Source organism: Pseudorasbora parva, chromosome 8 (genome assembly GCF_024679245.1).
Source record: "Pseudorasbora parva isolate DD20220531a chromosome 8, ASM2467924v1, whole genome shotgun sequence".
In the NCBI taxonomy this organism is placed as follows: domain Eukaryota; kingdom Metazoa; phylum Chordata; class Actinopteri; order Cypriniformes; family Gobionidae; genus Pseudorasbora; species Pseudorasbora parva.
This window is the reverse complement of record NC_090179.1, coordinates 28680338-28707575: the sequence shown is the minus strand read 5'-3', so window position 1 is coordinate 28707575 and position 27238 is coordinate 28680338. Positions and strand designations below refer to the sequence as shown.

At 39.3% G+C, this 27238-nt stretch overlaps 1 pseudogene; it reads left to right on the top strand.

Moving 5' to 3' along the window:
- Positions 1-3243: 3243 nt before the first annotated feature.
- LOC137084527 (carboxypeptidase D-like) lies at positions 3244-25045 on the top strand (annotated as a pseudogene).
- Positions 25046-27238: the final 2193 nt, after the last annotated feature.

Genomic DNA, 27238 nt, shown 5'->3' with positions numbered 1-27238 from the left:
ATTGGAGGATTAGAATTTCTTCTTAGAGCGGACTTTAATGTTGATAAATTACCTATATCATTATCAGAGTTTCACAAACAAATACTCTTGTATTGGAAAATGTTATACATACATAACTTTTCACCCCATACATCTGTACTTTGGAACAACAGGTACATCTTGCACCGCAACCGATCTTTGTTCTTTGAGGATTGGTATGGGAAAAACATATGGTCCATGACCGACTTAATGGATACTAACGGACATTTTTTAAATTATGAACAACTTTGCATCAAACATAATTTCAAACCCTCAAAATCAGATTTTTTAAAATTACATTAAGCATACCCCAAGGTTATGTCCTTCTAACAAGAATCATTTTGGAATATTATACGATTCAACCACAATTGGCCCCACTATCAATTCAAGGGATCCATGTTCTGGATAAAAAATGCACTAACCACTTTATTAGAAAATGTTTCATCGAGTATCTTTACCCTAATAACCAAAATAAAAATAACATCCTACAAAAATTTGATAAGGATTCAATCACTAAGCTAAGAACAATGTATCTAACACTCCCTATTGCTCCTAAAGTGAAAGAAACGCACTTCAAAGTAATGAATAATATTTACCCCTCTAAAGATTTACTACATCTTCGTTTTGGTATAGATGATAATATATGCACATTCTGTGAAAATGATGTTGAAACCACGGACCATGTTTTTTTCTCATGTAATGTAATTCAAACTTTTTGTTGTGATATATATAAATGGGTTAAGCCAAAGATGTCCTCACTCCCAACTTCTCTCTCTAGGGACGACATAACATTTGGACTGATATTACAAAACAAAGGTGATGAGCTCTGTATTAATACAATTGTATGTCTAGCTAAATTCTTCATTCACAAATATAGAATTGTGAAATCATCTCCCAAATTTGTTGTTTTTTTAAATGAATTTAAAATGTATATGAAATCTCTAAAAATCTTGAAAGGTCCTAAAGCACAAAAAATATTTGACATCCTAAAACACTTCCCAACTGAGGCTAATAACTGAATAATGTTTGAATTCTCCCCTTATGTCATGTCATTATACTTTTGTTGTTGTTTTAATTATTCATTTAATTTTCACTGTTTATATTAAGAGCTGCTCCCTCAGGCTATATCCTCTATGTCCTATTTTGAAGTAACGGTTCTATGCAGCCATGTTTGTTTGTAAATCTTGATACTTTAAATAAAAAAATAAAAAATAAAAAAAGTTTCAGGACCCCGGTTTCAGGACCGCAATTCTAGGACACTCGTTTTTTGTGACAGCGCCACCTACAGAACTGGATGATATAGCGGTGTGCTGCAGTTTCAGGACCTCAGTTCCATGCAGGTTCCATGGTGGTTTAGTTAGTAGCCTACATAGTATCAAGATATTTAATCTTAGGGGAGTATATTTTATGTAATTTTTTTAAATTAAAAATGCATCAGAGGGTAATTACAATTAAGTGTGTAATACCTGCTTTGAGTCACAATTTTAAATTTAAACATTAATTTACTCAAAATATATAATTGAAAAATGTATATCAAACTTTTAAAAAAAAGTTGAGTAGGCCTACCTTAAAAATCTTAGTTTCTTGAATTATACTGTATATTGATTAACCTCCTTAAGTTTAACTAATTAGTTCATTATCAGGTAAAATAAAAATGGAATCAGTATTCAGTCACTAAATTACAGTCAGATATTTTAAAGATTGTAGAGAGGCAAGGCAAGACTCAAGAATGATTGAAGAACATATGATTTAACAGTTGTGCACTGTTGAAGTTGTAGAGAGAGAAAGCCAAACAGAATATTAATGTTACTCATGTCTAAGTCCAAACTCCAAATTTGTAAGAATATAACAGCAAAACCCACCAATTGAGACCATGGTGCTATACAGTTGAAGCTGCATACAGCGTGATGAGGCAACTATTGTAAACATTTCCTATATACCTTACTTAGCTAATTGGATGACGACTGAAAGTCATTATACTAATCTGGTGAACATGGTAATTTTGATAAATGAGCCAAGGCACAAAATGAACTGTAGATGATAACATACATTTAATAAAAAACTGCACAATTTATAAAAAAACCAGCAAGTGTTACAGAGATGAATATACAAATATATATTGTTATAATACCCTTCTATTTTGAAGCGCTCCATCAGAAGGAGACACCACCTCTTTCTAATGAAAGCCATGTCCATCTGTAAGATGTGTGACATTGAAAGATACTATATTAGCATGTACTTGACAAAAAATAACAAAAAACAGAAAAAACAACAACAAAAAAACACTGAGACTTTACCATTAACATGAAAATCCCACTGTCATTTCCACAGTGATGGCGTGGCAATCCCTAAAAGCAACAAAAGATAACATGCATGACAAAAGCCATTGCCATCTCGGTTACATTATGAAATGCATACATGATATGCAGAATGGAATATAATAATATTTGTTTGGAGAGGCTAAATATGCATTTATTAATCACTGCAATATTATGCCCAGTCTTTTCAGTCCAGCTCCAAGGATAACAAAAACACATTTGTGCAAGATTCATACAGAATTATTATTATTTTTTAACTAAAGGATTCATTTTAATCTTTTTAATCCTTCACAGCAAAAATATATCAGTACAGGCTATAAGAACGTAGCCAAAGTATAAATGGCTGAACATGACAAACATTATGCATCATTTAGACAGGCTAATATTGTAGTGCAACCAGGCAGTCAGAGCAGTTATGTAAGAATATTTTATTCTTAACTATGGTAAAACAATGAGTATTCAGCAAGTTTCCCCACTAATACAGTAAGCTACAGGTAATCGTACACACCATTACAACAACATGCTTTTGTCATCTTTTTAAGTTTAATAATGTGCTGGCTAGATGTATTAGATGTATTAGATTAGGCTAGATGTCATTAAAAATCAAAAAGGATTTAATAAATCATGGCTACGATCAAGAACATCATAGTAATTAATAAAACTAGCACACAAAATTCTTAATTTGTGTGAATTAATTCTTAATTCATAGTTAGCAGCTCACTTTAGTACATTTTGTTTCGTTTAAACTTGATTGAATATCGGTGGCTACTCACAGTCTGATCAGTGTCCATCGTCCATCTCATGGTCCATCTTAAATTTTGGTGATTCAATTCGGTAGGTATTGCTGTCACAAAAAACTAGGGTCCTAGAACTGCGGTCTTAGAACTGGGGTCCTGAAGCTGCAGCAGGAAGTTCCTACTAAAAACACCCCGACGCCAGGCAAGTTAAAGACTTGACCTGACTCTGTGCGGACAAATTTACAGGAATTTCATGTATACGTCAAGGTGCCGTCGGAAAACATGTCGGGACAGAGGGTAAACCGCTTGTATTCTTCGCATAAATGCTCGCTGTTGGTTTTATCGCTGCTTGTTGTTTATATCAGCTCCATCTACTCAGTTCCTCTTGGGGAGCAGGAGGCAGAGACTTACAACAAATACTACAATTACACCGAACTTACTGACCTTCTTAAAAGTCTCGCCCAGAAATATGCAAACATTGCAAATCTGACCAGCATCGGCAAATCAGTTGAGAACAGATCGCTTTGGGTAATGAGAATCACCAAGGACCCCACTGTTGATGTACCAGGAAAACCAAAATTCAAGTACGTGGGCAATATGCACGGAGACGAGACCGTGTCCCGGCAGGTTCTGATCTACCTGCTGGAGGATCTGCTGGAGAAGTACGGAGAGGATCCGCGGGTCACAAAGCTCGTCGACAGCACCGATATTTATATCATGCCGAGTATGAATCCTGATGGATTTGAGAAGGCTAAGGAGGGCGATTGTACGGGCAACGATGAGGGTCGGAATAATGCTAAAAACTTCGACCTCAACAGAAGTTTCCCAGACCAGTTTGAAGAGGAACACGTGAATGCAGAAGACACCCCTGAAGTTGCTGCTGTCATGAAGTGGATCCTGGACAACAAGTAAGCCACTTCACAAACCCAACGTAACTTTGTGACAGACCTGCTAGAAAGACTTAAAGAAAGACCATCTTAAACCAACAACAACAAAAAAACTCCTGGCCTTTTCAAAAAATACAGCTCCATCCAACAGGGTTTGAGTCTAATCATTTTTATGAATAATAGCAATGGTTGCACTTTACCATTAATTTATGTTTAATAACATTAGTTTTTAATAATATTTCTTAATGTGAGTAAGAAAACTACAGGTATGTTTAGATAAAGTCCATTAAATAATATTAGCAGATATCACTTTTGATTTTAATAATGTAATAGTAAATGTTGAAATTAACACAAACTAAGATGAATAAATTATTAAATGTTTTTTCATTATCAGTTTATGTCAAGTTATCCAATGTTAACCAAATAATTGTACAGTTATTATGATAATAATAATATTAATTAATGTATGTTAATTATATAATAATGAATTGGACATGAAAATATATTCATTAAGATTTGAACAATTTCCTTGATTTTTCCAGTTGTTTATGATTACTTGATTAAAACTTTATAGATATTGCATTTACAGTAATGATACGTCCACAAACAGCTTTTTAATGTATCTTTTATGTGCAATATATAAATATATTATGTTGTAATTCAGCTCTTCTTTTTTTTAACTTCTCTGAATAATATGCATGTCTGTAAATTCTTAATCCAATGTATGTGAAGTTAAATGTAACTCTTCTGATATTCTTTGATTGTCTTTTCTAGATTTGTGCTGTCTGGGAATCTGCATGGTGGGACAGTAGTGGCCAGTTATCCTTATGATGACTCTGTGGGCCATGAGTTAGAGGGCACCTATAGCAGATCACCCGATGATGCTCTCTTTAGATACTTGGCGCGGGTTTACGCGGAGAATAACCCTGTTATGAAAACTGGGCAGCCGAAGTGTGAAGAAAACTTAAGTGAGACCTTCCAGGGTGGCATCACAAATGGAGCTAAGTGGTATGATGTGGCAGGTATGTTGGCAATACTTATCCCCTAACCATGCTTTAAAACTCTCGCCCTTTCCTTTGTTCTCTTTATCTAAATTTCACCTGCTGAGCTATAAATTCATGAGTAAATAACTCGGGGGATTTGGAAAAATTACTGGTTTTAAATTATTTAATGTCTGTTTCTCGGGAACATATGTGTGTGTGTGTGCGCGTGTGTGTGTGCGCGTGCGCGCGCGTGGGGGGGGTAGTCAGTGTTCAGTTCAGTGGGACAGTCTTTATTTGGTTCCACCCTCATCCTTCTTTACTCAAAACATTTCTTCACGCATTTCCTATTAGGAGGGATGATAATGAGGTGTGCAAACCAACGCCATTTGGTCAAATGTTTCAAATATTGACATTTAATAGTAGCTGCATTATTGTTTAATAAAATCTTATAATTAAGGAATGCTAGAAATGATATTTCTTTGTTTTTTGGGGAATATTTATGTTCTTAATGTCAGATGATGCCGTTTTTAGGGCGTTGGCTCTTGCTTACTCTCAGGTGAATATCTGGCTTTCTGTTTTCTGTAAAAACAAATGACGCTAAGAATATTTAATCATTTAAAGTTAATTCAATGGCCAGTAAAACATTCTCTTTTTTTCAGGAAAACGATCAAATGCATGATGGTCACCCTTGTAAGGAGCTGAATCCATACGAAGAATACTTTCAAGATGGCATCACCAATGGTGCTGCATGGTTCAACACCCATGGTGAGCACTAGCTTGTGGGGGTAAAAACTAAATAACCAGAAAAGGAAACAATAAATGTGCTTTTCCCTCAGGAGGGATGCAGGATTGGAACTATCTCAACACTAACTGCTTTGAGGTGACCATTGAACTGGGCTGTTACAAATACCCACCAGCGGCAGACCTGCCGAAGTACTGGGAACAAAATCGCAAATCACTTCTGCAGTTCATCCATCAGGTCAACAGTCTTGTTCTCATTTCTTTTTTTCACCTCTATTCTGCTACACACCATATAAAATAATTTTTTGGATGTCCAGGTCCACCGTGGAATAAAAGGAATGGTGATCGACAGCAAAGATGGATCTGGCATCCCCAATGCGACCATCACTGTGGACACAATCAATCACTCCATCACATCCAGCACTGCAGGAGACTACTGGCGCTTACTTGTCCCAGGAAAATACCTTCTGAATGTCTCTGCCCAAGGGTATTTCCATGAATATTCTGCTCTAATAATGGCATCACACTAAAAACTACATTTCCCCCCTGAACATATAGAAGCTTACAGAGGCTATAAATATATTGTGTTCTGTTTTTGTTAGTGATAAAGACATAAACAACAAAAATATTTGTAACTATAATACGGTAACTTAATATTGTATTACTAAGCCACTTTTTGTAATATACATGAAATCAATCAAGTGGTAGACAGGGCAAGGTCTGCCTCTGCACCAGGTCTCAGTGGCGTGCCCTACAGGGTTTATAAGAGCTGCCCCATGGTGCTGAAGCTACTCTGGAAGCTGATGAGAGTAGCATGCAAGGCCCAGAACATCCCCCTCAGAATAGAGCCGTGCAGTGACAACCTTCATTCCAAAAGAGCAAAATTCTCGCAACATCAACCAGTTTAGAGGCATTGCACTGCTAAACGTATTGGGGGAAATATTTTTTTCTGTGGTGGCCAAGCGCTTAACCAATTACCTCCTGAGCAACTGCTACATTGATACCAGTTGCCAAAAGGCAGGCGTCCCAGGGTTCCCTGGTTGCGTAGAACATTAAACTATGATCTGGGAGCAGATTCAGACAGCCAAGCGGGAAAAACGAGATCTGCACGTGGTTTGGTTGGATCTGGAGAATGCATATGGTTCCATTCCCCATCAGTTAATCACTTTTGCCCTGGAATTCTTCCACATACCACCCAGCATGCGGAACCTCATCTCCAATTACTTCAACAGCTTCACGTTTTGTTACGCAACACAGGAGGCAACGTCGGGATGGCACCACCTAGAGAAAGGCATTGCAGTGGGTTGCTCAGTCTCTCCCATCCTCTTCACAGCAGCCTTTGAAATCATTTTCATCGGTGGGAGACAGATGGTTTGAGGGGTGAAAGGACCGTCGGGCCAACGACTGCCAGCCCTGCGGAGTTACATGGATGATGTAACCATCCTCCTTCAAACAGCAGCCTGTACCAACCGAGTAATGAAGAGGTTTAAAGAACTCCTTAGTTGGGCCAGGATGAGGATAAAACCTGCTGAGTCCCGAAGTCTCTCCATATGCAAAGGAGTCAGAAATGATCACATCTCTTTCTAGGGCTGCACGTTTTCAAGTTTTTCATTAACCGTTAACCGAGGCCCTTAGCGGTTAATACTCGGTTAACCATAGTGTGCTTCAGGGTTATTATTTTCAGTTTATTAATTTGACGACCACCATCTCCGTAGTGAACGTGCCTATAGAGAGAAATGCACATCATGGATTACATAATCAGAGAGTAGCCTATTTCTTTTTATTTTAAATTGTTAAAAGACATTTCAAGCTTTCTTAAGATATACTTCATGTCTCTGAGGCCTACGCTGAGTTTCGTTAAATTAGGATGAGATGCGCTCCAGTTCAGGAGCAATGCAAGTGGCCGCGAGGGCGCCTGCATGATTAGGGCATGTAGTAAAATATGCAGCCGAGAATGATTCACACAGCGTTTGACTCGCGCGGCTGAGCCTCTCCTGGCAGAGAGTTCAAGCATCTGTGGATTCGTTCCTTCAGCTCTGGCCATCTTGCTTTCAGTCCGCGATTAGCTTTTTTTTTTTTTTTCTTCATTACAGTTAAAGTAACCTCTGCTTTTCGCTAGTCCCTCACAAGTTTCTCACTTCAAACTTTCTTTCTTCTGATCCGTTATGCACAGCGCGCGCGCGGCTCCCGCTCTGCTTCTGCCCTAATGCGACTTATAGTCCAGTGCGACTTATGTTATTTTCCTCTTCATGACGCATTTTTTGACTGATGCGACTTATTCTCCGGAGCGACTTATAGCCTGAAAAATGCGGTAAGCACTGCATTGCAATGCCTGCATTTTGCCCCGTCACTCTCAATTTTAAAGTGCTCCCACGCTGTACTTTTCTTTGCCCGCTTCATGTTAGAAAGCTGGTCATGACGACTTCTTGTGGATATTACAAATGTCTGGGAGCGCTCTGGCGGTCTCTAGTGGTGCAAAAAAATATTACAACTAAATTCAAAGCACGTCATTGACGCCACTTAACCAAGCAAAATGTTTCACTCGGTTACGCAATTTTTAACGGTTAATCGGTTAACCATGGACACCCCTATCTCTTTCACGGTGAATAGTGAGAAGATCCCAATACTAGCAGAACAACCTGTCTGGAGTCTTGGGAAACTTTATACAGCTGAGTTGTCAGACAAGCACATAGCTAATACAGTAATGTTACAACTCATTGAAGGTCTGACACGGATCGACAAGAGTCATCTTCCGGGCAAATTTAAGATCTGGTGCTACCAATTCACCTTATATAGGCGGCTAATGTGGCCTCTCAAGATACATAGGTAGATATGCGAGATAACTACCTGCACTGTGCAGAAGATGAACTCAAAATCAAACAATTACATCAGGAAGTGGCTGGGCTTACCCCGGAGCCTCTCCAGTGTTGGCCTATTTGGGAGGAATGCACTACAACTGCCACTGAGGTCGATTCTGTTGGGCTACAGACAGGAGAAGGCGAGGCTTGTCTTATAGCTAAGGGACTCATCTGAACCATCTGTGCAGAACACCAAAGCCCCAGTACAAACAGGTCGCAAGTGGAGGGCAGAATTAGCAGTCGACCAGGCAATCAGCAGGCTGAAACACCAAGAAATTGTTGGCAGGACACAGTCAGGGAAAACTGGCCTGGGTTGGGGGACTACTCCGAAGATGTGGTCCAAAGCCACAAGGAAGGAGAGGAAAGACCTAGTGATTTCTGAGGTGGTCAGGATAGAGGAGGAGAGCTATCAGATCAAAGCTCTAAGCCAACGCCAGCAAGGACGCTGGACGACCTGGGAAGGAGTAATAAGTAGGACCGTAGGTTGGGCCGATATGTAGAAGATCCCCCAAGCCTGGCTGAGTTTCCTCATAAGGTCCACCTATGACACCCTCCCAAGCCCCAGCAACCTCTGTCTGTGGTATGGCTCAGAGGAGAGCTGCCAACTTTGCAATGCCCCAAACCCGAGCCTTCAGCATATCCTGTCAAGCTTTAAAACAGCATGTAGCAGCAATAGATGGCGCCATGACCAAGTCCTGCGGAAGCTGGCGGAGATCCTGGAGGTACACGGGGTGGAAACAGCCAGGGAGCGCCTACCACCGACATCAAGGCGGATGATGATGGGATGAGGGAGGTGGGGCCCCTAACATCACGCAGCCGCAGAGATCAGTTTTGGTAGGCAGTTGCGAGTGGAATCTGAGAGTGGACCTCGACCGGCAGCTCAGGTTTCTAACTGAGATCACCACAACCAACCTTCGTCTGGATATCATTCTCTGGTCTGGCACAGCCTGGGCAGTAATTTTGGCAGAGCTCACTGTCCCGTGGGAAGGAGGAATGGAGGCAGCGTTTGAGAGGAAAAAAGATCGGTACCTCGACCTCATAGCCGAATGCAGAGAGGGAGGGTGGTCGGCTGTCAGCTATCCGGTGGAAGTCGGCTGCAGGGGTTTCGTGGGAGCATCTACCCAGCGCTTCCTGAAAAGCATGGGAGTTACTAGCCCTTAACTAAGAAAGGCTCTGAAAGACCTGACCGAGGAGGGAGAGCAGGGAAGCTTTTGGCTTTGGTTAAGAAGGAAGGACCAGGCGTGGGGAAAGCATGGTTCCTAGGGCTAGCTGCAGGGGGCGGCAGGGAGACATCCCTGTCGTTGCTCCACCACCGTGAGATGTTCCGGGATTAATGGAGCGAAACCTCAATGAAGGGTGGCTCCCGGCTGATGACCCTGCAGCTACCCGCAATTGCACCGTTGGAGGCGCAACAAGCAAAAATCCTTAGCAGGCAGTTACTTGCCTGTGCTACTATCTTTACTTTTCTGCTACAATAATGTAATTGCTTTGGATTATTGAGACTTTCTCAGAAAATGTTGATATGCAATTATTTACTATTAGTTTAGATAAAGAATCATTGTTTGTCTATGTATCTATGTATATTTTCATTTATTTTAGGTACATTATTTCTTTAATAGCCCTAAAGTTATTTAGCTTCATGTGTATTTATACCCAAGACTGTAAATGACTGACACTTTCACTTCCATCTTTTTAGCTACTCCTCAGTTAGCACCCAAGTCAACGTGCCTAAAGAAGGAGTGGTGATTGTTAATTTCACATTGACCCGGATTCACAGCTACACGAATGGAGACACGACAGGAGACACAACCCCAATTCTAGATCCCAGCGTGAAGGAGTTCCAAAGCCTCATCAAGCTGCTGTCAGGAGAATCCGGTCTGGACACGCTGATCAAAGACACTCCCACCCAGAGCAGCTTCCGTTATCGACGGTACAGCGAAGTTTCTGAGTTCCTGCGAGGCCTCACCCTGAACTTCCCGGAGATTACCTCACTCCACAGGTACAGCTCTCTAAATGCATCGGACAAACTTTTGGCACGTTGTTTACAAACTCCGTGATCATGAGAGACCTTAAACACAGAAGTTCTCTGGAGGGCTGTTATTCACACATGTGTGGCATGCCTTTCCCCAGAGAACACCTGTTAAATTGAACAAAAGCATGAGTCAGCTTATCTGATCTCTGCAGACAAGCCTGAACCGAATCCTGTGCGTTTTCTGTAATCAGAAACCCCGAAAGGCAAAAATAACTTTCAGAATGAGAGAGATTAATGTCTCTGCATTCAGTACACAATGAAGTTACTGTATCATTTGTCTCGCTGTAGCTTAGTCCCAGAAGTTATTTTTGAAAATTAGAGTTTGTGCTGAACCAAGAACCAAGGTCACAAAGTTTAAATAAATGACCAGAGAAGAGGTAAGTACCGGTCAATAGTTTGGGGTCATTATTTTTTTTTTTTCTAGATTATTTTTTTGTGAAAGAAATGAATACCTTTTATTCAACATTTAAATAAAAAGTGACAGTAAAAACGTTTGTTGTTACAAAAAAAAACTTTCATCTAAAAATCATGAAAAAATGTATCATGGTTTTCAAAAGAATACTAAGCAGCACAACAGTTTTCAACTGACAGTATTAAATGTTTCTTGAGCAGCAAATCATCAAATTAAGGCATCTTTACACAGCTGACGGCTCTAAAGCGGGTCTGTGTCTGCTCAAAACTCTGTGTAAAGACGCAATGCCGCATTAAAGCAGACTTAAAATATGCCGGGTCTGACCCACCTTGGCCCCTAGTATCAAAGACGACATAGAAACGGTTTAAACTACATCATTGTCATGACAACTGCCTGTCAGCAAGCTCACTAGGCACAAGAATCAAGAAGCAACTAGGAAACAAACCATCTAGGAATTAAAATAAAATATTTATGTACTCACATCGTCAAGCTAACTACTGTAGTGTTCGCCGTTTGTAATCTTCCTTTGAAGAGACTGGCAGATCAACGCACTGCAACATTTCCCCTCAGAAACGGTAAATGCTCAGTCAGCGTCACCGTGCAACCCAGTATTGTATTCCAAAAATAATCTCTTTGAGAGAACGATATTTTATATTAGATTTTATATTTTCTGACATATTCTCTGCTGTCCTGCATGTCGTTAAAATAGACTGAAGTTTGGATTTTTCCCTTAGCCTATACCTACTCAATCAATTATGGTATTGTAATTTGTCTATAAGCAACATTGTAGAATATTTGAGTTTATTTAAAGTTGTGTCTTTTTTAAATTATTTATTATTATTAGGCTATGTGCATATTTATTTAGAACATTTAGCTTATTACCGTGATCGTCCATTCGGCGGGTTGTAGCCTAGCCTAATAACTGCGAGAGAAGGCTAAATTTAATTTGCATGGTGATAGTTTTTACCACTTTGTTATTTTGGCTCAATTTTGTTTTTTGGAAATATTAACTGAATTTAGAAATGCTTTTGAACTTAAAAACGTTCCGTTTAATAAACAATTTTAATAAAAATTGAGGATAAATTATTCCGTTTAATTAAAAAAATTAAGACAGCGTTTGGACATTTTGAATTGCATAAACAATATGTTCCCAGAATCCACGGCCTTTGTTGTTATTGTGACATAAAAGTAGAACGTTTATATTTTATAATTATGTATTGCACCTAGGCTATCTGTAGCATATGGCAAAATATTACAGAGTGAGTTGTTCCCACTGTCATAAAGGAACAAAATTCGCCTGCGCTTAATTTCGTTGGGTTAAAGAAAACGTAGCCTATAATGTCATAGTTAGGCTATGTTTAAATATTAGCAAATAACATTATTTTTTAATTAAATAGCCTGTAGGCTATATAGGCCTATTTAATAAAGAAGCGGAAAAAAATTGTCGGTAATGGATTGGCGTGTGTAAGGTTTTTCTGTTCACTATTAAACAAAATTGTCAGATATTCGGGCTCATGTTATACGTGCTAAAAACTTTTTTTGGGGAAATATTACGTTCCTGACCACTTTTACAGTCTATGGGCTCAGAGAGAGGCTATGCAGTCTGGTGCCTATAATGGAGATTCCAAAGCGCTCTTCTTTGGTCAGAACCACGGAGAACGATCACGGACAGGTCCGTACTTTATGCAACGATACTTTTCACAATGCAACAATATATTTAAAGAGCATTAAGCTATAAAAATATCTATTATGTAAAGGGAGGGGAAGCAGCCATAGCGAGCGCTGACACAGAGCGGCCAAAGAAACGGAGAACTGCGGGAAAACTGCAGAAAAAGAGAGGGTGTTGAACCCTGTCACCGGGAAAAGAGTGGGTGTATCCCCCTACGGGTGCGACGCCCCTGAACATGTTGTGACTGCTCTAAAGTGACTTTCTGTTTCTTTGAAAAAACTTTGGACCACTTTTAATCCTGGTAATCTACCCATGATAATGTATAGGTACTTTCTTTATAGCATTGTCAATCAGGCACAATTTAATTAAGAAATATAAAATAACTATATCCTACAATAGAAGAATTGCAGAATTACAGTAGGCCTTCAGAATTATGACAAACATCAAAAGCGCTATATAGCAAGCAGAGCAAAATTATTTAAAATTCCGTATTTTTATTTTAGGCCTATTTTTATACATTATTTCATTATTTGTTTTAAATTAATTCATAACACTTTGTTAAAACTGTATTTTTAAATAATAATTGTTACCTGCGATTTTAATTCCTGTGTAAATGCATTTATGCCGCTTCAGAGAATGATTAAACAGTCTGTGTAAATGCATATTTTTGTGATTTTTCTGCCGCTTCAGAATCGGTTTCTGTGCCGCGTTTGCTGTGTAAAGATGCATGATTTCTGAAGGATCATGTAACACTGAAGACTGGAGTAATAATGCTGATAATTCAGCTTTGCCATTACAGGAATAAATTACTCTCTTTTTTATATTAAAATAGAAAGCAGTTATTTTAAATTGTAAAAATATATCACAATATTGCTGTTTTTACTGTATTTTCGATTAAAAAAATGCATCCTTGATGAGCATTAGAGACTTCTTTAAAAAATATTTTTTTTATAAAAGCTTACCAACTCCATACTTTTGAATGGTACTGTAGGCCCAATGGTAATTTCAGCATTTACTTTTTTAACAGTTTGTGTCAGTTTATAATAGTTTATAATGGATTCAAATATCTAACTGTAGTAAAACTATTTTTAAAGTCAAACCATAGCAGTGATGTGATCAGTATTTTTTTCTCCTATGAAGTCTTGGTCAGAGTGTGGAGTTCAGAACTATCTGGGCTCTGGAGATCTCCAACAACCCTAAAGTCCAAGAACCATCTGAGCCCAAGATCCGGTTTGTGGCAGGTATCCATGGTAACGCCCCAGTGGGCACAGAGCTGCTTCTGGAGTTTGCTGCCAGTCTATGTATTAACTACGGCAAGAACGCAGCCATCACCAAGGTGAGTTGCTTTTCTAGTGCAGAAGTGACACCCTTGATGGTCACAGTATGATCAGAAGATTCTAACCAGGGCGTTTCCCAAAGCCAAAAATATTTGCAAGTTCCGTTGCTACCAACACAATTCAAAGGAATTTGCGACTATAGTTAGCTAACTATGCTTTTGGGAAACGTACCAGGATGAAGGAAGCAGTTTAAATGATCGCCTCAGTTCCGCTGGGCATACATTTTCTATTTAAGGGTTAAATACAAGTTAAACTATTTATAAAAAATGAACCCTATTATGTTTCATCTCTAAAGCCTCTAAATTATCACACTGATCAAAACTACTACACAAGCCTTCTATCATCTGATTAAAGATGATAGATCATTCATTCATATATTTTAGCAAGTAAAAGGCCTTTTAGTATACTTATAAAAACTTCCTCACTTTTCAAGTCATGGTACACCTGTCTTTTTCACATAAAATCCTATAAAATGTAAGAATATCTTGTATTTAATGTCATTACATATTCCGCCACCCACAATGAAAACTACACAGCTCTGATTATAAAACTAGGAGGTATAGAGTGACAAGTCTGCTATACTGTTATAAAGATCTAATTAATTTACATCACAAGCTATTCCTTATAAAATTGAGGTGTTTGATGCTGCCTATTCAGTTATATCATACTACAGTACATGAGGCATTTACAGTAACCTGATTTACATTTAATCATTTAGCAGACGCTTTTATCCAAAGCGACTTACAAAAAAGGGGAGAGCAATAGAAGCAACGAAACAAACAAGGCCAACAACCTGTAAGAGCTGTAAGAAGTCTCAGTTAATTAAGCACAGTACACAGTAAGGACAGTTTTTTTTTTTTTTTTTTTTTTTTTTTTGACAAACAAAATTTAATGGATAGTTAAGTGCTATTCTTTATTGGTCAGGTGCAATTGGAAAAGATGTGTCTTAAGATGTTTTTTAAAAATGGCTACAGACTCGGCAGCACGAATTGAGATTGGCAGGTCATTCCACCAGGTGGGAACGGTCCAGAAAAATGTCTGTGATCGATTTCATGCCTCTTTGGGATGGAACGCACACGAGGCGTCGCTCACTCGTAGAACGCAAGCTTCTGGAGGGTGTGTAAGTCTGAACAAGCGAGTTTAGGTATATTGGTGCAGAGCCAGTGGTTGTTTTGTAGGCGAGAACTAGTGCCTTGAATTTGATGCGAGCAGCCATTGGCAACCAGTGCAGTCTTATGAAGAGAGGTGTAACATGAGCTCTCTTCGGCTCATTAAAGACCATTCTCGCCGCTGCATTCTGGATCAGCTGCAAGGGTTTGATAGTGCATGCTGGAAGCCCAGCCAGAAGAGCATTAAATAGTCCAGTCTGGAGAGAACAAGAGCTTGAACCAGGAGTTGTGCAGCCTGTTCTGATAGGAAGGGTCTAATTTTTCTAATGTTGTATAAAGCAAATCTGCAGGACCGGGCTGTTGCGGTCAGTGAAGTTTAACTGGGCATCAATCACAACTCCAAGGTTCCTGGCTGTCCTGGATGGAGTTATGGTCGATGAACCAAGCTGAATGGAGAAATTTTGATGAAGTGCTGGGTTGGTTGAGAAAACAAGTCATTCTGTCTTTGCAAGATTGAGTTGAAGGTGATGCTCCTTCATCCAGTCAGAAATGTCTGTCAGACAGGCAGCGATACGAACACTGACTGTAGGATCATCTGGTTGAAATCAGAAGTAGAGTTGAGTGTCATCAGCATAGCAGTGATAGGAGAAGCCGTGTTTCTGAATGACAGAACCTAATGATGACATGTAGATGGTGAAGAGAAGTGGTCCAAGCACTGAGCCCTGGGGCACCCCAGTAGCTAGATGATGTGACTTAGACACTACACCTCTCCATGACACCCTGTAGGACCTACCAGAGAGGTAAGACCTGAACCACTGGAGAGCAGTTCCTGAGATCCCCGTCTTAAGTGTTGACAGGAGGATCTGGTGGTTAACTGTGTCAAAAGCAGCAGACAGATCCAGCAGAATGAGCACTGAGGATTTGGAAGCTGCTTTTGCCAGTCTCAGTGCCTCAGTTACCGAGAGCAAGGCAGTCTCAGTCGAATGGCCACTTTTGAAGCCGTATTGGTTGTTGTCTTGGAGGTTGTCCTGTTCAAGAAACATAGAGAGTTTATTGAGCACAACTCGCTCAAGGGTCTTTGCAATGAAAGGCAGAAGAGATACCGGTCGGTAGTTTTCTAAAAGTGCTGGATTCAGAGAGGGTTTCTTAAGCAGTGGGGTTACCCGAGCCTTCTTAAATGCTGTGGGAAAGGTTCCCGTGTGAAGAGAAGTGTTGACAATGTGAGTGAGTGCAGGAGTGATTGAAGAAGAAATGGCCTGAAGGAGGTGAGTGGGTATATGATCAAGTGGACAGGTAGTAGGGTGATTGTAAGGATGAGTTTAGAAATATCTGCCGCGGAGAGAAGGATGGAAGCGTGTTCGTGTTAGTTGTTGAGATGTGCGTGTCAGTTTGTGGTGAGGAGAACTGGTTGCTGATGAGAGATGTTTTGTTTGTGAAAAATGATGCAAAGTCATCAGCTGTAAGAGTTGATGAAGGAGGGGGAGGAGGAGGACAAAGGAGAGAGGAGAATGTTTTAAAGAGTTTGCGAGAGTCAGAGCATTTGTTGATTGTGTTGTGGTAGTATGTTGTTTTAGCAGTGGAGACATTTGTAGAGAAAGAAGGGAGAAGAGACTGATACAAGGTAAGGGCTCAGAGTATAGTTTTTAGATTTCCGCCATTTCCTCTCTGCCGCCCTGAGTCCAGAGCGATGTTCACGGAGAACATCAGACAGCCACCAGGGGGCAGATGGGGTGGGGTGGGCTGGTCTGGATGAAAGGGGGCAAAAACTGTCTAAGGAGGATGTTAGAGTGGAGCAAAGAGTGTCAGTAGCACTGTTAGTGTCCAGTGCTGAGATCTGAGCTGGTGGAGGGAGTGAAGATGAAACCATAGTGGATAGGCGAGAGGGAGAGAGTGAGCGTAGATTACGCCGAAAGGTAATCAGTGTAGGAGTACGTGTTGAATCAGGAGTCAGTATGAGGTTAAGAGTAATGAGAGAGTGGTCTGAGGTGTGTAATGGAGTAACTAAAGTGTTGTTTGTGGAGCAGTTGCGTGTGTAGACGAGGTCTAGTTGGTTACCTGATCTGTGAGTAGCCGTAGTAGATACTAACTTAAGGTCAAATGAAGTCAGTAGAGTGCTGAAGTCTGTGGCTAGGTGTTTATCAAGATGGATGTTGAAGTCACCAAGCAGAATCAGAGGAGTGCCATCCTCAGGGAAGCTAGAAAGTAACACATCCAACTCCTCCACAAAGTTACCGAGGTGACCTGGAGGACGATAGACCACTACCACATGGATTTTAACAGGGTGAGTAATAGTGATTGAGTGTGATTCAAATGAATTGGCCGATAGAGATGGTAATGGATCAAATTTCCAATCATTTGAGATAAGCAAACCAGTACCCCCACCCCTCCCAATAGGCCGAGGGGTGTGTGAAAAAGTTAAATTGGTTGAGAGTGCTGCAGGAGTGGCAGTGTCCTCTGGTTTGATCCAGGTCTCAGTTAGGGCCATGAGGCTGAGCTGAGAATGAGTCCCAATAGATGAAATAAAGTCTGCTTTGTTCACAGCAGACTGGCAATTCCAGAGACCAATTGGAATAGAGAGTAAAGTAGCAGAGGATTTCAGAGAAAAGGCCAGATAGAAAAAAGAAAACCGAAAAGGAAAATGATACTCAAGTGCCGGGGTCGGGGTCCTTGCTCGGGAGGAGTTGCACAGGGAAGAGTTGAAGTCTTTACACTCGTCGGTCTTGCACAGGGAAGAGTTGAGAGGTGTGTTCGACATTGGCTGCGGCTGGATGCATACGATCGGCGAGAGTAGCCGAGTGCAGTCGGGGAGGAGTTGCAAACGGAGACGTGAAGTCGGACACTTTCTGCTTCCCGTGGTGACGCATGCACTGCGTTTGCAAACTTTATCACAGCTGAAGTTAAATAAATGCAGTATTTCTCAAATACACAGATGTTTCAATTGATATTTTCATCCAATACTTTATGTACTGTTTAATAAAGCGTCTATTTGGACAAGATTAAAGTTCAACATATAAACATACACTATCAATGAAGTCTTGTCAACGGTTTTTATCAGTTTTAGTTTGATAAACATGACAATATAACATCGCGACTGCATGAAAAGAGGTTGTACTGTTATAAATAAATGATTTGTGAGCATTAGCATAACATAAGGTTTTAGAATAAACACGAAACGCACGTGATCGCTGTCATGCGGTGAATCGGCCAATTGTGGATCAGCTGTGTCGTCATCAGAGCTCGAGCAGCCTCCTGCAGTCCCCCTTGAGAATCTGCAGCAGCTGCATCAGCCTCTGCTCTCGAATCGCTCTCGCGGTACTTTGTTGACATATGTCAGTCACATGCCGTCAGCTCTGCCTCAAGTCGGACAAAATTTCTAAATTCTACTTCTAAATTTCGCTCTGTTGCTGATAAACTGGATGTAATTTAAGTTCTGTTGCTTTTATATGAAAATAAATATTATGAACAAGACACCCAAAGTTTTTGTTATTTATTTCACTTCGAAAGGCCTGTTTATCAAGCATTTTTATTTTAATTACACACGTTTTATATATTTTTATTAATATGACAACAATCACATAACCCACAGAGAGATTGCACTGTCCGAGAGTTTGGGAATATTCACACATAATTAATACACATTAAAACATGATATCAGAGTTTTAAAATAAAATATTTTAAAAAACAACCTTACATCACGGTTGTTTAAACCAATAAGCATTAAGCTGTGTCGTCATAAAGTCGTTTCCGTGCTTTTGCTCCGTGCAGTCGGTGGAGAGCAACTGTGCTCGACTGCAGAATCCGACACATCTGCCTTTCGCTCGCGAGAGATTTTTGACATATGTCAGCATGACATCAGAGCAAGGCGGGCCGCCCTCGGACACCTTTCTAACCGGCATGCATCTCGCTCTGATCACCGGTGATCAGTTCTGCGCAGATTTTGCTCATCTCAAACAAGCCTATTGACCAAACAAATGCTAACTCCTCCACACACACACCGCGAGAATACACCAAATCTAATAATACACACCACTGCACTACACAGACACACTTATCCAACAACAAATGAACAAACAATCAAATGAGAAGTTACAAACACTTACAGAGTAGTTGTCTATCAGTCAATCAATGCTTCACCTCTAGCCTACCTGATGTATCAAATATGATACAAAACAAAGAAACACATATACAGTGCTTACCCTATAGACTTCATAGTCCCATTTTAAGTAGATTTTACCCCAAGTACAAGTCAAAATTAATTTGTGGTGCTTATCGACAGCATTGGTGGCATTGGTTATCACAGGAAATTACTTTAAAAGCTTATTTTTTTATCAATAAAATAGTAAATTATATTGAAACCACGATTGACCAAAAGAGACAGAGTAATCATCTGAATGTAAGTACATGAACATTAATCTGTACCTAACGTGCCTCTCTTTCTCTCTCCCCCCCCCCCCCCCCCTCCTGTCTTTAGCTCATAAATGAGACCAGAATTGTTATCCTGCCCAGCATCAACCCAGATGGACGTGAGCTTGCGAAAGAGAAAGACTGCACCTCCACTGTTGGCATGACCAATGTTCACGGAAAGGACCTTGACAGTGACTTCTTCGGTGGGATAGTGTTCAAATTATAAATCACATTTCATTAATGTGTCTGTCAATGTCAACAGTCCACTGCTTAGTCTACATAATATGCTATTAACAATTATTAATAGGGCATTTTATTCTCATCAGCCAATAATTCACCACATAAAACCAGTTATATTTGTCCTAATTTTTGTTTAATGAATTCTGGATTTTCTCTTACTTTTTATAGACTACCATCTAAAACATTAGTTGTTAAATTTAAAAAAAAAAAAGTTTTGTAATGCTGCATTTATTTGTTTAAAATGCTGTAAAAACAGCCATATTCTGAAATTATTGTATGCAAACTTTTTGCATACAATTGTACATAAATTATACATATTAAAAATTATAAATATAAAAAATGTAATAACTGAGTCCTTTGCAATCAGCATCATTGCTTTAGTCTTTAGTGTCACATGATCCTTCAGAAATCATTCTAATATGCTAATTTGAAGAGACACATTTTTTATTATTATCCATGTTGTGCTGTTAATTTTTTGTGTGGAAATCATGATTACTTGATGAATATAGTTCAAAAGAACAGCATTTATTTAAACATTTGAATCTTTTCTATATTATAAATGTATTTTGCAAAAAGGCATTTTATTAAAAGTTGTAGTGACCCCACAATTCTGAATGGTAGACAGGATAAATTCTGAACAAAAGTAAACTCTGTTGGTATCTGTTTGACTTGGCTAGCTTCTACTAAGAGACAAATGAATTTGAGCAGAAATAGCATAAAGTTTGATTGGACACGTAGATTTGGATGTCAAGAACATTACCTTTTTTCACTGCTCTCCACAATCCAACCCAAACCAAACAGACCAGAAACCTATTTTTTGGTCTTTTATTAACAAGTTGACAGTCGTTTTTAAAATCTTAATTCCTAAGTAATTTCCTCAACTCCATGATCATTTTTCCTCCGTGTTGTAGGACTTCAGTGTGGACTTTGGTCATTGTCCTGAGATCACTGTCTACACTAGCTGCTGCCTGTTTCCACCAGCTGAAATGCTGCCCACGCTTTGGGCCGAGAACAGGAAGTCTCTTCTGAGCATGCTGGTTGAGGTCAGTCTGTTGTCCTTTATGCCTCTCTGTTCATCACCCTCCACTGAATCTCAGCTCGTCCAAGCTGAAACTGGTTCTTCTGTTCTAGGTACACAAAGGGGTCCGTGGAGTGGTCAAGGATAAGAGCGGTAAGCCTATCGTGGGAGCTATAATAGTTTTGAATGGTGGTGTTCGAGTCTTCACCGGTGAGGGAGGATTTTTCCACGCTATTCTGGCCCCTGGTTTACACAACATTGAAGCGGTGGCTGACGGCTACCAGCAGAAATCCCAGAAGGTGAGTTTGATTTTAGTTTTTTGGTTTTGGTTAATTAAGGTTGTGGTTTGGTGTGTTTTTTTTTGTTGGGTTGTTTTGCCACGTGTGTGTGTGTGTGTGTGTGTGTGTGTGTATAGTGCATATATAGTTTAAATTAATATAGTTTAAATTAATTTAAATTAACAATCCATTAAAAGGATGTAGAGAGTTTAATTGAAATGGTGATGTACCATACCATTTTATTTTATATATACAGGTCCTTCTAAAAAATTAGCATATTGTGATAGTTCATTATTTTCCATAATGTAATGATACAAATTAAACTTTCATATATTTTAGATTCACTGCACACCAACTGAAATATTTCAGGTCTTTTATTGTTTTAATACTGATGATTTTGGCATACAGCTCATGAAAACCCCAAATTCCTATCTCAAAAAATTAACATATATTTCATCCGGCCAATAAAAGAAAAGTGTTTTTAATATAAAAAAAGTCAACCTTCAAATAATTATGTTCAGTTATGCACTCAACACTTGGCCGGGAATCCTTTTGCAGAAATGACTGCTTCAATGCGGTGTGGCATGGAGGCGATCAGCCTGTGGCACTGCTGAGGAGTTATGGAAGCCCAGGATGCTTCGATAGCGGCCTTAAGCTCATCCACAGTGTTGGGTCTTGCGTCTCTCAACTTTCTGGTTAGGAGAGTTGGCCAATTGAGCACAGTAATACCATGGTCAGTAAACCATTTACCAGTGGTTTTGGCACTGTGAGCAGGTGCCAGGTCGTGCTGAAAAACGAAATCTTCATGCCCATAAAGCTTTTCAGCAGATGGAAGCATGAAGTGCTCCAAAATCTCCTGATAGCTAGCTGCATTGATAAAACACAGTGGACCAACACCAGCAGCTGACATGGCACCCCAGACCATCACTGACTGTGGGTACTTGACACTGGACTTCAGGTATTTTGGCATTTCCTTCTCCCCAGTCTTCCTTCAGACTCTGGCACCTTGATTTCTGAATGACATGCAAATTTTGCTTTCATCTGAAAAAAGAACTTTGGACCACTGAGCAACAGTCCAGTGCTGTTTCTCTGTAGCCCAGAAGTGGCTTTACCTGGGGAATGCGGCACCTGTAGCCCATTTCCTGCACACGCCTGTGCACGGTGACTCTGGATGTCTCTACTCCAGACTCAGTCCACTGCTTCCGCAGGTCCCCCAAGGTCTGAAATCGGTCCTTCTCCACAATCTTCCTCAGGGTCCGGTCACCTCTTCTCGTTGTGCAGCGTTTTTTGCCACACTTTTTCCTTCCCACAGACTTCCCACTGAGGTGCCTTGATACAGCACTCTGGGAACAGCCTATTCGTTCAGAAATTTCTCTCTGTGTCTTACCCTCTCGCTTGAGGGTGTCAATGATGGCCTTCTGGACAGGGTCAGGTCGGCAGTCTTACCCGTGATTGCGGTTTTGAGTAATGAACCAGGCTGGGAGTTTTTAAAAGCCTCAGGAATCTTTTGCAGGTGTTTAGAGTTAATTAGTTGATTCAGATGATTAGGTTAATAGCTCGTTTAGAGAACCTTTTCATGATATGCTAATTTTTTGAGACAGGAATTTTGGGTTTTCATGAGCTGTATGTCAAAATCATCAGTATTAAAACAATAAAAGACCTGAAATATTTCAGTTGGTGTGCAATGAATCTAAAATATATGAAAGTTACATTTTTATCAATACATTATGGAAAATAATGAACTTTTATCACAATATGCTACTTTTTTGAGAAGGACGCGTGTGTGTGTGTGTGTGTGTGTGTGTGTGTGTGTGTGTGTGTGTGTGTGTGTGTGTGGTGTGTGTGTGTGTGTGTGTGTGTGTGTGTGTGTGTGTAATACAGAACATTTAGTTTAATTTAACAAAATGGAAAATTCAGTGTAATGAAGAAGATGGTTTAAAATTATTTTTGCCTAATAAAATACCATACATTTTAAATGAGAGCTTTCTATACATAATTTTTTTTTTTCTCCACTGTTCTTGTTGGTCTTTTCAGGTATCCGTGCCACCTTTTGAAGCAGCAAGTTCCATCATTATTGAGTTAGACATGGAGAACGATATATTTGGCCTTCCAAGAGAATTAGTAGTGGCAAGTGCAGGTAGGCAGATCAGATAGCTATCTAATAGTATTTAAATACTACATTAATATGCAAATGTTCAATGGTTGTCTTTTTCATTACTCAATCCCCCAGCTGCCGCAATGACGGCCCTGTTCGTGACAACTTGCATCATCTGGTGCGTCTGCATAGCCAAGTCAAACAGACAAAAGTATGGGATTCTATCGGCTAAGGCAGCACTGGGATGACTATGATGATGAGATCCGCCTTATGTCTATGGGATCTAAAAAGTCTCTCCTAAGCCACGAATTTCAAGATGAGAGCGAAAGTGACGAGGACACGCTAAATCCTGAGAACCACAGCGGGATGCATTTTAATGCCCAGTTGAAAATCGGGCAAGCGTTTTGTACCATTGTGTATGCAACTAACCACTGCTCTCAACCAGCCAGCTTAGTTTTCTGGTTCTGTATAATACTGGTCCTCTACCCTTTATAAAGGAAATCGAATAGCTCAAATCCATCTCAACAGGATTTTGAAACACTGTGCCTTGTTACATTAGAGGTTGCATGGTCGCTGCAGTTGTGAGGATGACGATTTTGTAGTGCAAATGGAATTTTGTTGCCCTTTTTTCTGTGGATCTGTGTGTCAAATTTGAGAATCTGGTCTGCTCAATGGCTTCATTTATAAATGTGTTATGAACAACAGACTGCTGTCGTACAGCAAGTGAAATGGCCCAAATATTTTACATTGTCGTTATTCATCCAATTAAGGTATTTCTTTTTTATGTTATACTGTTATTCATCCAATTAAGGTATTTCTTTTTTATGTTATACTGTTATTCATCCAATTAAGGTATTTCTTTTTTATGTTATACTGTTATTCATCCAATTAAGGTATTTCTTTTTTATGTTATACTGTTATTCATTCAATTAAGGTATTTCTTTTTTATGTTATACTATTATTCATCCAATTAAGGTATTACGTGTAAGTATGTGTAACAGTAGCATTAAACCTCTCAGACTGCGAGATTTTTTTGTTAAAGAGGTTTTCGGACATACTAAATGTAGATTTACATTTAAGCAATTTCTCACTATTGCACATTAGTCATGACTTGTTCGATACATAGCAGACAAATGTGTGCCCATTTGCTGCCTTCCCATTTCTCTTCTGTTTGACATTCTGGGGATTTGGTGAAACATCTAATAATAACTCCACATGAATATGATAGTGTTTAGTCAGTCTTTCTGTATTATCTTGCCTTGATGTGCACTCTTGAAAATGTTCTCCCTATTTTGTTCATTTTTAAGAAAAAAATATTTAATTTTGTTTTAAAATCCATCCAATGAATTTATTTTGTTTTTTTCACCCACTCTAAGGCATCCCAGAAAGATCAGAATGAACACTGCTGTCATTACTTCATTCGTGTAGTTGACATATTTAAATGTTAAAATTCAGGAATTGAATGAAAAAGAAAGATGATGAGTGGTATGGCTTTGCTCATCATTTTAAAAGAGAAAAGCAACAAAACACCCTATTCAAATTAAATGGAAGGTTTTTATTTATAAATCATATTATGTGCCAGATTTATCATTCATACAGGGCAAATGTTAATAAGTGGAAAAATTATATTTTTTTATTTAATTAGGCATTGATCCAATTACCAAGAAAATCTCAATTAAATTTGGCTTGATGTTAATTGTCATGCTTGAATGTAAATTTCTGTGTGTGTTTGAACAAATATGTCTAACTTTTCTATGTTTGTGCTGATTTTTATTTTTTTATTTTTATACAACAATGATTGTAGATATCGAATGGTTGCCAACTATATGTATATTACACAAGTGCAATTTCTGTCAAGAGTAAAAGAACTGCACAAATAAACCTGTTGAATGGTGGCAGTGTTGGGGAAGCTACTTGTTGGGGCTTCTTTTGCCTGATTACTGCAGCGTGGTGAAAGGGTGATTCTGAAATCCACTGCCGCTTCAATATACCTGTATATATTTATATCCTAATTAACTTCATAATCAAAACCTTAATCAATATTTATCCTATATTATTATAATTATTCTATCCAGTTATGATTTTGCTTTTAGTTTCTTGTTTTCTAAAGTGTATATTTGGTCTCTGAGGAGTGACTGAGGGTTTGGAGATGTGTGATGTGTCACTAAACACTTGCAACAAGGTGTTGTGTTTAGATTTTTGAGGTATCACACACCCCTAACATGTCAGGAGTGCAGTAACAGGGTTTGCAGCCTAGTTCACACTGCTCGATTTTTGCCCCGATTTTGAGTCGCCGACAGGTTTTGCGAAATCGCCGACAAATGCCCGAGATCACAGGCAAATCGGTGCTCGTGCACGCGAGTGACAATCACGCAGTGTGAATAATCAAAGACGCGATCAGAGAGAATCGCCGACGAGTCGCCGACGCCGGTGAGATATTTGGCATGCTAAATATCTGGACCTGTCGGCGATTCAAACTCCTGCTGTGTGAACAGCGTTCTGACTGAAATTAATTTTGGTGGAAACGGGGCTTTAATTTGATTATTTTGGCGTTATTTCAACTATGGTAAACCGTTGCTGCATTTTGGGGTGTAACAGCGCAACACATAATCACCATGGGAAATGTCGAAAATGGATTAACTTTCCACCGCTTTCATGCTTGGAGGCGCAACCACGGACAAGAAGTAATAACAGTACGATGTGCAAAAAGCAAGAATTGTCACACAATCAGATGTTTTTTTAGTGTTTATTTGCAAGTAGTGCAACCTGAGAACACAGAAATGTGGAATGCTTCAAGGTAAAAGGTTACAAATAAAAAATGAACACAGAAAACGGAGTGCAAGTTGTTGCACTTTATATAACGGAGTGCACTTTATATAACAATAATAAATACACTTTTTTTAAAAATAAATTATTTCAATACTTTATAAGCAAATAAATAGGTAACTATAAAATAACAACAAAAGATACAGAAATGGAGGAAGTGCAAATTATAAATATAGTAAACAATAACATTGCAATAACAAATAAAAACGGAGGCAGAGCAATTTCTTATATAATAAAATAATAATAATATATACGTTTCGGTTAGACTTTATTTCGATTGTCCACTTTAAACATTCTACTAACTGTACGTTTTCAACAGCATGTCAACTAACACTAATTAGAGTATTAACTGTACTGTTAGTAGACTGGTAGGATATGGTTATGGTTATGTGTTGGGTTTCGGGTTAGTAGAATAAGTTGAATTGTAGTTGCAAAGTTACTTATAGTCAGTAGAATGTCTGTTGGGGACAGTAGAATGTCTGTTGGTAGAATGTGAGTTGTCGGCGATTCTTCCTCTTGTTCAGTCATGCAGTGTGAACTCTTCTGTCGTCAAACCATCGTGCAGTGTGAACACAGCAGTGACTGAATGATGCCCCAGATAGTCATGCAGTGTGAATAGGGCAGTGACCCGACGAGTTTGAAAATCGTGCAGTCTGAACTAGGCTTTAGCCCGCCTTCCAGAGATGAAATATGGATTTGTCTTTCATTTAATTTATTATGTTTAATTCCTTTTATATTTTCTTTTACTGAAACACTAAAGACTCAAGATGAATATTGCCTACTATTGTCTGTACCTCTCACTGCGAGAAAGCACATGCTATCAGCATGCTTTGGAGAAATGTTTAGTTTATAATTAGTTAAGATGTTCTCAACCTTGGACGAAACCAGTATTCTCTGGAGTTTGTGTGTGTGTGTGTGTACCAGATCTGTGCAGGCCTAATGTTGGAGATGGACATTTCTGTAGAAAACACCAGACTTGAAGACGCTTTTCGGTGGCCTATGAGGTCACTGTGATGCAATTCTGGTTATGGTGCGACGACTCTAGTTTGGCAATATGTGCTCCTATCTGTCTACGTGTGAAAAGTTGCTTACATTGCTTACATTTCTTACATTGCATTTTACATTGCATTTTATCTGAGCCAATCAGAATGACGTGGATGGATAGACCTTGAAAACGGTATAACTGTTGGGACAACTGTATGTACGATAGGGCGAGACGGTGAGAGCGGGAGCGCGGCCTACAAACTCCTTATGAGACTTGAAGCTGGCTTCTGCT